Source organism: Halichoerus grypus, chromosome X (assembly GCF_964656455.1).
Source record: "Halichoerus grypus chromosome X, mHalGry1.hap1.1, whole genome shotgun sequence".
NCBI classification, from domain to species: Eukaryota; Metazoa; Chordata; class Mammalia; order Carnivora; family Phocidae; genus Halichoerus; species Halichoerus grypus.
Genome location: NC_135727.1, coordinates 81,520,701 through 81,531,159, shown reverse-complemented (window position 1 = coordinate 81,531,159; position 10,459 = coordinate 81,520,701). Strand labels below are relative to the sequence as shown.

The 10,459-nt window shown below is 38.6% G+C and overlaps 1 pseudogene; it reads left to right on the top strand.

Moving 5' to 3' along the window:
• Positions 1-488: 488 nt before the first annotated feature.
• On the top strand, positions 489-616 carry LOC118538248 (U4 spliceosomal RNA; annotated as a pseudogene).
• Positions 617-10,459: the final 9,843 nt, after the last annotated feature.

Genomic DNA, 10,459 nt, shown 5'->3' with positions numbered 1-10,459 from the left:
TCCATTCATCTTTTGATGGACATCTGGGCTTTTTCCATGGTTTGGCTATTGTGGACACTGCTGCTATAGACACCGAGGTGCAGGTGCCCCTTCTTTTCACTACATCAGCACCTTTGGGATAAATACCCAGTAATGCAATTGCTGGGCCATAAAGTAGCTCTATTTTTAATGTCTTGAGGAACCTCCATACTGTTTTCCAGAGTGGCTGTACCAGCTTGCATTCCCACCAGCAGTGTAAGAGGGCTCCCCTTCTCTGCATCCTTGCCAACATTTGTTGTTTCCTGACTTACTAATTTTAGCCATTCTTACTGGTGTGAGGTGATATCTCATTGTGGTTTTGATTTGTATTTCCCTAATGTCAAATGATGTTGAACATTTTTTCATGTGTCTTTTAGCCATCTGAATGTCTTCTTTGGAGAAATGATCTGCCGCCCACTTCCTAACTGGATTATTTAATTTTTTAGGTGTTGAGTTTGATAAGTACTTTGAGCTTTGCGCAGTGGCAGTATCGTAGCCAATGAGGTTTATCCGAGGCGCGATTATTGCTAATTGATAAGTACTTTGAAGATTTTGGATACTAGCACTGTATCTGATAATACATTTGCAAGTATCTTCTCCCATTCCACAGGTTGCCTTTTATTTTTGTTGACTGTTTCCTCTCCTGTGCAAAAGGTTATCTTGATGAATTCCCAATGGTTCATTTTTGCTTTTGTTTCCATTGTCTTTGGAAAAGTCTCTCTAGCAAGAAGTTGCTGTGGCCAAGGTCGAAGATGTTGCCTGTATTCTCTTCTAGGATTCTGATGGATTCCTGGCTCACATTTAGGTCTTCCATGTATTGTGAATTTATTTTGTGTATGGTGTAAGAAAATGGCCCAGTTTCATTCTTCTGCATGTAGCTGTCCAATTTTCCTAACACCATTTGTTGAAGAGACAGTCTTTTTTCTATTGGATATTCTTTCCTTCTTGTGAAGGATTAGTTGACCATACAGTTGAGAGTCCATTTCTGGGTTTTCTATTCCGTTCCCTTGATCTAGGTGTCTGTTTTTGTGCCAGTACCACGCTGCTTTGATGATCACAGCTTTGTAATGCAACTTGAAGTCCAGAATTGTGAAGATGTCAGTTTTGATTTTCTTTTTCAACGTTCCTTTGGCTAATCTGGGTCTTTTCTGCTTCCATAAAAATTTTAGGATTATTTGTTCCAGCTCAGTGAAAAATGTCAATCGTCTTTTGATAGGGATTGCATTAAATGTGTAGATTGTTTTGGGTAGCATAGACATTTTCACAGTATTTGTTTCTCCAATCCATGAGCATGGAATTTTTTCCCCATTTCTTTGTGTCTTCCTCAATTTCTTTCATAAATGTCCTATAGTTTTCAGAGTACAGATCCTTTACCTTACAGGAGACTTACTTTAGACCTAAAGACACCTGCAGATTGAAAGTGAAGGAATAGAGAATCATCTCTCATGCTAATGGACCTCGGAAAAAAACCTGAGTAGCAATACTTATATCAGACAAACTATATTTTAAAGCAAAGACTGTAACAAGAAATGAAGAAGGACATTATATCATAATTAAGATATCTGTCCACCAAGAAGATCTAACAGTTGTAAATATTTATGCCCCCAACTTGAGAGCACCCAAATATATAAATCAACAAATAACAAACTTAAGGAAGCTCATCAACAATAATACAATAATAGTAGGGGATTTTAACACCCCAGTTTTAGCAATAGAAGATCTCATTATCTCATGGTCTCATCTCAGCTGAAAACAACAAGGAAACAAAGGCTTTGAATGACACCCTGGACCAGATGGACTTAACAGATATATTCAAAACATTTTATCCTGAAGCAGCAGAATACACATTCTTTTCAAATGCACATGAAACATGCTCCAGAGTAGATCACATACTGGGTCACAAATCAGCCCTCAAAAGTACAGAAAGATTGACATTATGCCATGTATATTCTCAAACCAAAACACTATGAAGCATGAAAACAACCATAAGAATAAAATTTAGAAATACCACAAATACATGGATGTTAAAGAACCTCCTACTAAGTAATGAACCAGGAAATTAAAAAAAAATTTTTTTAAATATTTTATTTATTTTTTTGACAGAGAAAGACACAGTGAGAGAGGGAACACAAGCGGGGTAGCGGGAGAGGGAGAAGCAGGCTTCCTGCCAAGCAGGGAGCCTGATGCAGGGCTCGATCACAGGACCCTGGGACCATGACCTGAGCCAAAGGCAGACGTTTAATGACTGAGCCACCCAGGCGCCCTAAAGAAGAAATTTAAAAAGTATATTGAAGTAAATGAAAATGAAAACATGACAGCCCAATACCTTTGGGATTCAACAGACGCAGTCATAAGAGAGAAGTATATTGTAATACAGGCCTACCTCAACAAAAGAAAATTCTCAAATATGCAAGTTAAACTTACATGTAAAGGAACTAGGAAAGGAACAGCAAATAAAGCCTAAAGCCAGCAGAAGAATGGAAACAGTAAAGATTAGAGCAGAAAAAAAATGATATAAAAACAAAACAAACAGTAGAATAAATTAATGAAACTAAGAACTGGTTCTATGAAAGAATTAGTAAAATCAATAAACCTCTAACCAGAGTTATGAGAGAGAAAAAAGAAGGAACCAAAATAGTTAGATCAGGAATGAAAGTGGAGAGTTCACAACCAACAGCACAGAAAAACAAACAATTATAAGAGAATACTATGAACAATTATATACCAACAAACTGGGCAAACTGGAAGAAATGGGTAATTTCCTAGAAACCTACAGACTACCAAAACTGAAACAGGTGGAAATAAAAAATTTGAACAGACTATTACCAGCAAAGAAATTGACTCAGTAATCAAAACTCTCCCAATAAACAAAAGTCCACTGTCAGATACCCAGGGGAATACTACCAGACATTTAAAGAAGAGTTAATGCCTATTATCCTCAAAATGTTCCAAAAAATAGAAATGGAAGGAAATATTCCAAATTCATTTTGCAAAGGCAGCATTACCATGATTCTAAAACCAGACAAAAACCCCACTAAAAAGGGGAATGACAGGCCAATAACTCTGATGAACATGAATGCAAAAATTATCAATAAAATACTAGAAAATCCAACTCAACAGTACATTAAAAGAATTATTCAACACGATTAAGTGGGAGTTATTCCTGGGCTGCAGGGTTGGTTCAACATTTGCAAATATATCAACGTGACACACCAGATTAATAAAAGAAATGTTAAGAACCGTATGTTCCCCTCAATCACTGACATGTTCCCCTCAATCCCCTCACTGACAAAATACAGCATCCTTTCCTGATGATATCCCTCTAAAATGTAGGGATAGATGGAATATATTTCAACATCATAAAGGCCATATACAAAAGACTCACAGCTAATAACATCCTCAATGGGGAAAAACTGAGAGCCTTTCCCCTATGGTCAGGAGGAATACAAGGATGTCCACTCTCACCATTACTATTTTACATAATACTTGAAGACTTAGCCTCAGCAGTCAGACAACAAAAAGAAATAAAAGGCTTTCTTTCAAATTGGCAAGGAAGAAGTCAAACTTTCACTCTTCTCAGGTGACATGGTACTTTATGTATAAAACCCAAGAGACTCCACCAAATAATTACTAGAGGTAATACATGGATTTAGCAATATTGCAGGATATAAAATCAATGTTCAGAAATCTGTTGCATTTCTATACAACAGTAACGAAACAGCAAAAAAAAAAAAAAAGACATTAAGGACTCTATCCCATTTACAAGTGAACTGAAAACCATAAGATACCTAGGAATAAACCTAAATAAAGAGGTAAAAGATCTGTATCCTGAAAAATATAGAATACTTATGAAATAAATTGAAGAGGATACAATGAAATGGAAAACATTCCATGCTCATGAATTGGAAGAACAAACATTGTGTAAAATGTCTATACTACCCAAAGCAATCTACACATTTAATACAATCCTTACTAAAATACCACCAGCATTTTTCACAGAACTAGAACAAACAATCCTAAAACTAGTATGGAACCAGAAAAGACCCCAAATAGCCAAAGCAATCCTGAAAAAGAAAAACAAAACTGGAGACATCACAATTCCAGATTTCAAGCTATATTACAAAACTGTAATCATAGAGACAGTATGGTATGGGCACAAAAACAGACACATAGATCAATGGAACAGAATAGAGAACCCAGAAATGGACCCACAACTATATGGTCAACTAATCTTTGACACAGCAGGAAAGAATATCCAGTGGAAAAAAGACAGTGTCTTCAACAAATGGTGTTGGGAAAATTGGACAGCCACATGCAGAAACATGAAACTGGACCACATTCTTACACCATACACACACACACACACACACACACACACACCCTCAAAATGGATGAAAGACCTAAATGTGAGACAGGAAACCATCAAAATCCTAGAGGAGAACACGGGGAGAATCTTCCTTGACCTCTGCCATAGCAACTACTTATTAGAAACGTTGTTGGAGGCAAGGGAAACAAAAGCAAATATAAACTATTAAGACTTCAAGATGAAAAGCTTCTGCACAGTGAAGGAAACAATAAACAAAACTAAAAGGCAAACTATGGAATGGGAGAAGATATTTGTAAATGACATATGATAAGGGGTTGGTTAGTATCCAAAATCTATAATGAACTTATCCAACTCAACTCAAAAAAAAAAAAATAAAAATAATCCAGTTAATAAATGGGCAGAATACATGAATAGACATTTTTCCAAAGAAGACATCAGATAGCTAACAGATACATGGAAAGGTGCTCAACATCACTCATCATTAGGGAAATATAAATCAAAACCATGATGAGATACCACCTCACACCTGTCAAATGGCTAAAATTAACTCTACAATAAACAGCAGGTGTTGGTGAGGATATGGAGAAAGGGGAAATTTTTTCAGTGTTGGTGGGAATGCAAACCAGTGCAGTCACTCTGGAGAACAGTTTGGAGGTTCCTCAACAAGTTAAAAACAGAACTACCCTACAATCCAGCAATTGCACTACTAGGCATTTACCCAAAGGATACAAAAATACTGATTTGAAATGATAAATGCACCCCATGTTTATAGCAGCATTATCAACAATAGCCAAACCATGGAGAGAGCCCAAATGTCCATTGATTGATGAATGGATAAAGAAGAGCTGGTATAGAGAGGTAAGGCAAGACAGGAAGAATAGGGGACCTCATTTCATCCAGTCCCTTGAATTACCTGGATATCTATCAAACCATGATGAATACACACGAATTCAACCTGAGATGTAAGAAAATATATCTGAACTCTACAAGAAGAAAAGTGACCACTTTTTGCAAGCTAGGAGGTGTGGAGTCATGAATCTGCAGGGAGATATCAGAAGATAAATGGAGGGGGTGGGGAACTTCCATAAGCTGGTTACTGGAAAGTGATGTAACACGGGAGCACAAAATTGGAACCCTTAGAAAACTGCTCGAGTGAGAGACATCCCTTTCAGAAAGGGGCTCAGGGGATGAAAAGGGCAGAATTCTAGGTGGGTCTCATAATCCCAGGAGACACAGAAAGAATGGGGTTGATTGAACTGATAAAGTGCCCAAGCAGTGGAGTTGCAAAACTGGTGATGGTCAGCCAGCCCACGAGGGACTCTCAGCTTGGGTCACCATAAAGGGTGCACCATGCCAGTTGGGTGACCACCCTGCCTGAGCACCCTGAAAAGGACTGGAATGTGTGGGCCATTTACCATCCCCTTGGAGGGGCGAAATGACTGTGCCCATGACCAGGCAACAACTCTCAGGAAAAGACAGTAGGGTGGCACCCAGCCATGAACCGGGAGCAGTGCAGCAGGGTGCATGCACAACCCCACAACCACTCGCAGTTGCTAAGACACAAAGGACAGTGACACTTGCAGGTCCCTGGGACTCACCCTGGGAGGGTTGCAGGGGGCTTGAACCCCAAGAGTCAGCAGAGTTTGGAACACACAAAATTGAAAACGGTTTGTCCCAGAGGGTTTCTTGAAGAGGGGGGACCTCGAACTCCCACCTCTGGGCCAGAGAACCAGGCTCAGTGATTTTTGCTCTGATCCTCTGAGGAGGCATGGAAAGCCTCCAGGGAGCAAAAGTCACATAGAGGACCAGCTTCCACTGAGCCCATCCCCTGACAAGAGGTGGGGCAACACCACACAGGAAAAGACACCTGAGAAGCAGCACAGCAGGCCCCTCCCACAGAAGAGAAACTGGAAGAACAAGTGGACCACAGGCTTATGGATCCCACAAGACTGTAAAACTCCAGCACCAGGGGAAAATACTATATTGAGTTCCAGGTGTTTTCTCATGACTCATATCTTTCAGTCTAAAATTTTCCATTTATTTATCATTACCTTTTTCCCATTTCAACTAGATTTTTATTTTACCAACTTATGTTTTTAAGTCACTTTTTAACTTTTAGTTTTTATGTCTACATTTTATTGATATATGCTTCATTTTAGTCCTTTTGTCACTCTATTTTATATATATATGTTTTGCTTTCTTTGCAATTTTAGGATGTAGTGTCTTCTAACACAGATACCAAAATTCAATCAGGAACAAGTGGATCACTCTCCTTTGTCCCCCCTGCAAGATTATAGTCCCTCTGCCCCCCTCTTTTTTCATTGTTTTGTTTCATTTTGGTTTTGTTTGCTTTTCTATGGTGGCTTCTGACTACCTCGGATTAACTAGGGTGTATTTTGCTTGGGTCGTGATTGATATTGTGGACTCTGCTCATTCGCTCACCCATCCTTATCTGGGTAAAATGATTAGAAGGAGGAATTCACAGCAAAAGAAAGAACCAGAGGCAATATTTTCTGCCACAGAGCTAATCAATATGGATATAAGTAAGATGTCAGAAATGGAATTCAGGATAGCAATTATAAATTGCTTGAAATAGGCTTGAAATAAGCATAAATGACAATACAGAATCTCTAAGGCAAGAAATGAGATTTAATCAGGCCGAACTTAAAAATACTATGAATGAGCTGCAGTCTAAATTGAATGCTCTAACAGATATGGTCAATGAGGCAGAAGAGAGAAAAAGTGATCTAGAGGACAGGCTGATGGAAAGGAAGGAAGTTGAGGAAAAGAGAGAAAGACAATTAATAGCCCATGAAGAAAGGATTCCAGCAATTAATGATGCCATGAAACGAACCAATGTCAGAATTATTAGGGTGCCTGAGGGGGTGGAGAGAGAGAGAGAGTGCCAGAAGGCATATTTGAGAAAATCATAGCTGAGAACTTCCCTAATCTGGGGAAGGAAACAAACACTCACATCCAAGAGGCAGGGAGGACCCCTCCCAAAATAAATAAAAATAGATCAACACCCCAACATATAATAGTGAAGCTTGCAAACTTAAGAGCCAAAGAAGTTATCCTGAGAGCAGCTAGAGAGAGGAGATTCCTTACATACGGAGGGAGGAACATCAGAATAACATCAGACCCATCCACAGAAACCTGGCAAGCCAGAAAGGGCTGGCAAGACATATTCAGGGTATTAAATGAGAAGAACATGCAGCCAAGAATACTTTATCCAGCAAGGCTGTCATTCAGAATGGAAGGAGAGATAAAGAGCTTACAGGACAGACTGAAACTGAAAGAATATGGGACCACCAAGCCAGCCCTGGAAGAAATAATAAGGGGGATACTGTAAGCAAAGAGAAAAGAAGTAACATACCAGAAAGAAACAGAGACAATCAACAGAAACAGGGACATTACAGGCAATACAATGGAACTAAATTCGTATCTTTCAATAGTTATTCTGAATGTAAATGGGCTAACTGCACCACCCAAAAGACACAGGGTATCAGATTGGATAAAAAAGCAAGACCCATCCATACACTGTCTACAAGAGACCCATTTTAAACCTAAGGACACTTCCAGATTGAAAGTGAGGGGATGGAGAAAAATTTACCACCCCAATGGACCTCAAAAGAAAGCTGGGGTAGCAATCTTCACATCAGACAAATTAGATTCTAAACCAAATACAGTAGTAAGAGATGTAGAGGGACACTACATCATCCTTAAAGCGTTTATCCAACAAGAAAATCTAACAATGGTAAATATCTATGTCCCCAACAAGGGAGCAGTCAATTACATAAACCAACTAATAACCAAAATAAAGAAACCTACACAACACTTATGAAAGAAATTGAGGAAGACACAAAGAGATAGAAAAACATTCCATGCTCATGGATTGGAAGAATAAACATTGTGAAAATGTCTATGCTGCCCAGAGCAATCTACACATTCAGTGGAATCCCTATCAAAATACCATTGACATTTTTCACAGAGCTGGAACAAACAATCCTAAAATTTGTATGGAACCAGAAAAGACCCCAAATATCCAGGGGAATGTTGAAAAAGAAAACCAAAGCTGGGGGCATCACAATGCTTGACTTCAAGCTATATTACAAAGGTGTGATCATCAAGACAGCATGGTACTGGCACAAAAACAGACATATAGATCAATGGAACAGAATAGAGAACCCAGAAATGGACCCTCAACTCTATGATCAACTAATCTTCGACAAAGTAGGAAAGAACATCCAATGGAAAAAAGACAGTCTCTTCAATTAATGTTGCTGGGAAAATTGGACAGCCACATGCAGAAGAATGAAACTGGACCATTCTCTTACACCATGCACAAAGATAAACTCAAAATGGATGAAAGACCTAAATGTGAGCCAGGAATCCATCAAAATCCTAGAGGAGAACACAGGCTGCAACCTCTTCTACCTCGGCCACAGCAACTTCTTGCAAGGCACATCTCTAAAGGCAAGGGAAACAAAAGCAAAAATGAACTATTGGGACTTCGTTGAGATAAAATGCTTCTGCACAGCAAAAGAAACAGTCAACAAAACTAAAAGGCAAGCTATGGAATGGGAGAAGGTATTTTCAAAACATTACAGATAAAGGGCTGGTTTCCAAGTTCTATAAAGAACCTCTGAAACTCAACAGTGAAAAAACACATAATCCAGTCAAGAAATGTGCAGAAGACGTGAACAGACTCTTCTCCAAAGAATACATACAAATGGCTAACAGACACATGAAAAAATGTTCCACATCACTTGCCATCAGGGAAATACAAATCAAAACCACAATGAGATACCACCTTTCACCGGTTAGAATGGCTAAAATTAACAAAACAGGTAACAGCAAATGTTGGTGAGGATGTGGAGAAAGGGGAACCCTCTTACACTTTTGGTGGGAATGCAAACTGGTACAGCCACTCTGGAAAACAATATGGAGTTTCCTCAAAAAATTAAAAATAGAGCTACCCTCTGACCCGGCAATTTGACTACTAAGTATTTACCCCAAAGATTCAGATGTAGTGAAACGAAGGGGCACCTGCACCCAAATGTTCATAGCAGCAATGTCCACAGTAGACAAACTGTGGAAGGAGCCAAGATGTACCTCAACAGATGAATGGATAAAGAAGATGTGGTACATATATACAATGGAATATTACTCAGCCATCAGAAAAGGATGAATACCTGCCATTTGCATCGACATGGATGGAACTAGAGAGTATTATGCTTAGTAAAATAAGTTGAGCAGAGGAAGACAATTATCATACAATTTCACTCATATGTGCAATATCAGGAATAGTGCAGAGGATCATAGGGAATAGTGAGGGAAAACTGGGAAGAAATCATAGAGGGAGAGAATCCATGAAAGACTCTTGACTCTGGGAAACAAACTGAGGGTTGCAGAAAGGGAGGTGGGTGGGTGGATGGGGTGTGTGATGGGCATTAATGAAGGCACGTGATGTGATGATCAGTGGGTGTTATAAGCAACTAATAAATCATAGAACATTACATCAAACACTAATAATGTATTATATGTTGGCTAATTGAATTTAAAGAAAAGAATGAAAAAGAAAAAGGTGGTGTATATATACAATGGAATATTATTCAGCTATCAAAATTGAAATCTTGCCATTTGCAACACTGTGCATGGAGCTAGAGTGTATTATGCTAAGTGAAATAAGTCCATCAGAGCCAGTCAAATACCATATTATTTCATCATCTGTGGAATTTAAGAAACAAAGCAGATGAACACGGGGGTGGGAAAGAGAGAGGTAAACCATCAAACAGACTCTTAACTATAGAGAACCAACTGAGAGTTACTGGAGGGGAGGTGAAAGAGGGAATGGGTTAAATAGGTGATGCGATTAAGGAGAGCAGGTTTTATGATTAGCATTGGGTGTTGTATGTAAGCAATGAATCACTAAATTGTATACCTGAGACTAATATTACACTGTATTTTAACTAACTGGAATTTATTTTTATTAACTAACAGGAATTTAAATAAAACTTAAAAAAACCCCAACTAATTGACAAATAATGTAATGATGTTTCTGGACTCTAAATTGTATTCCATTCATTTATATGTATATTCTTAAGCCAGTGC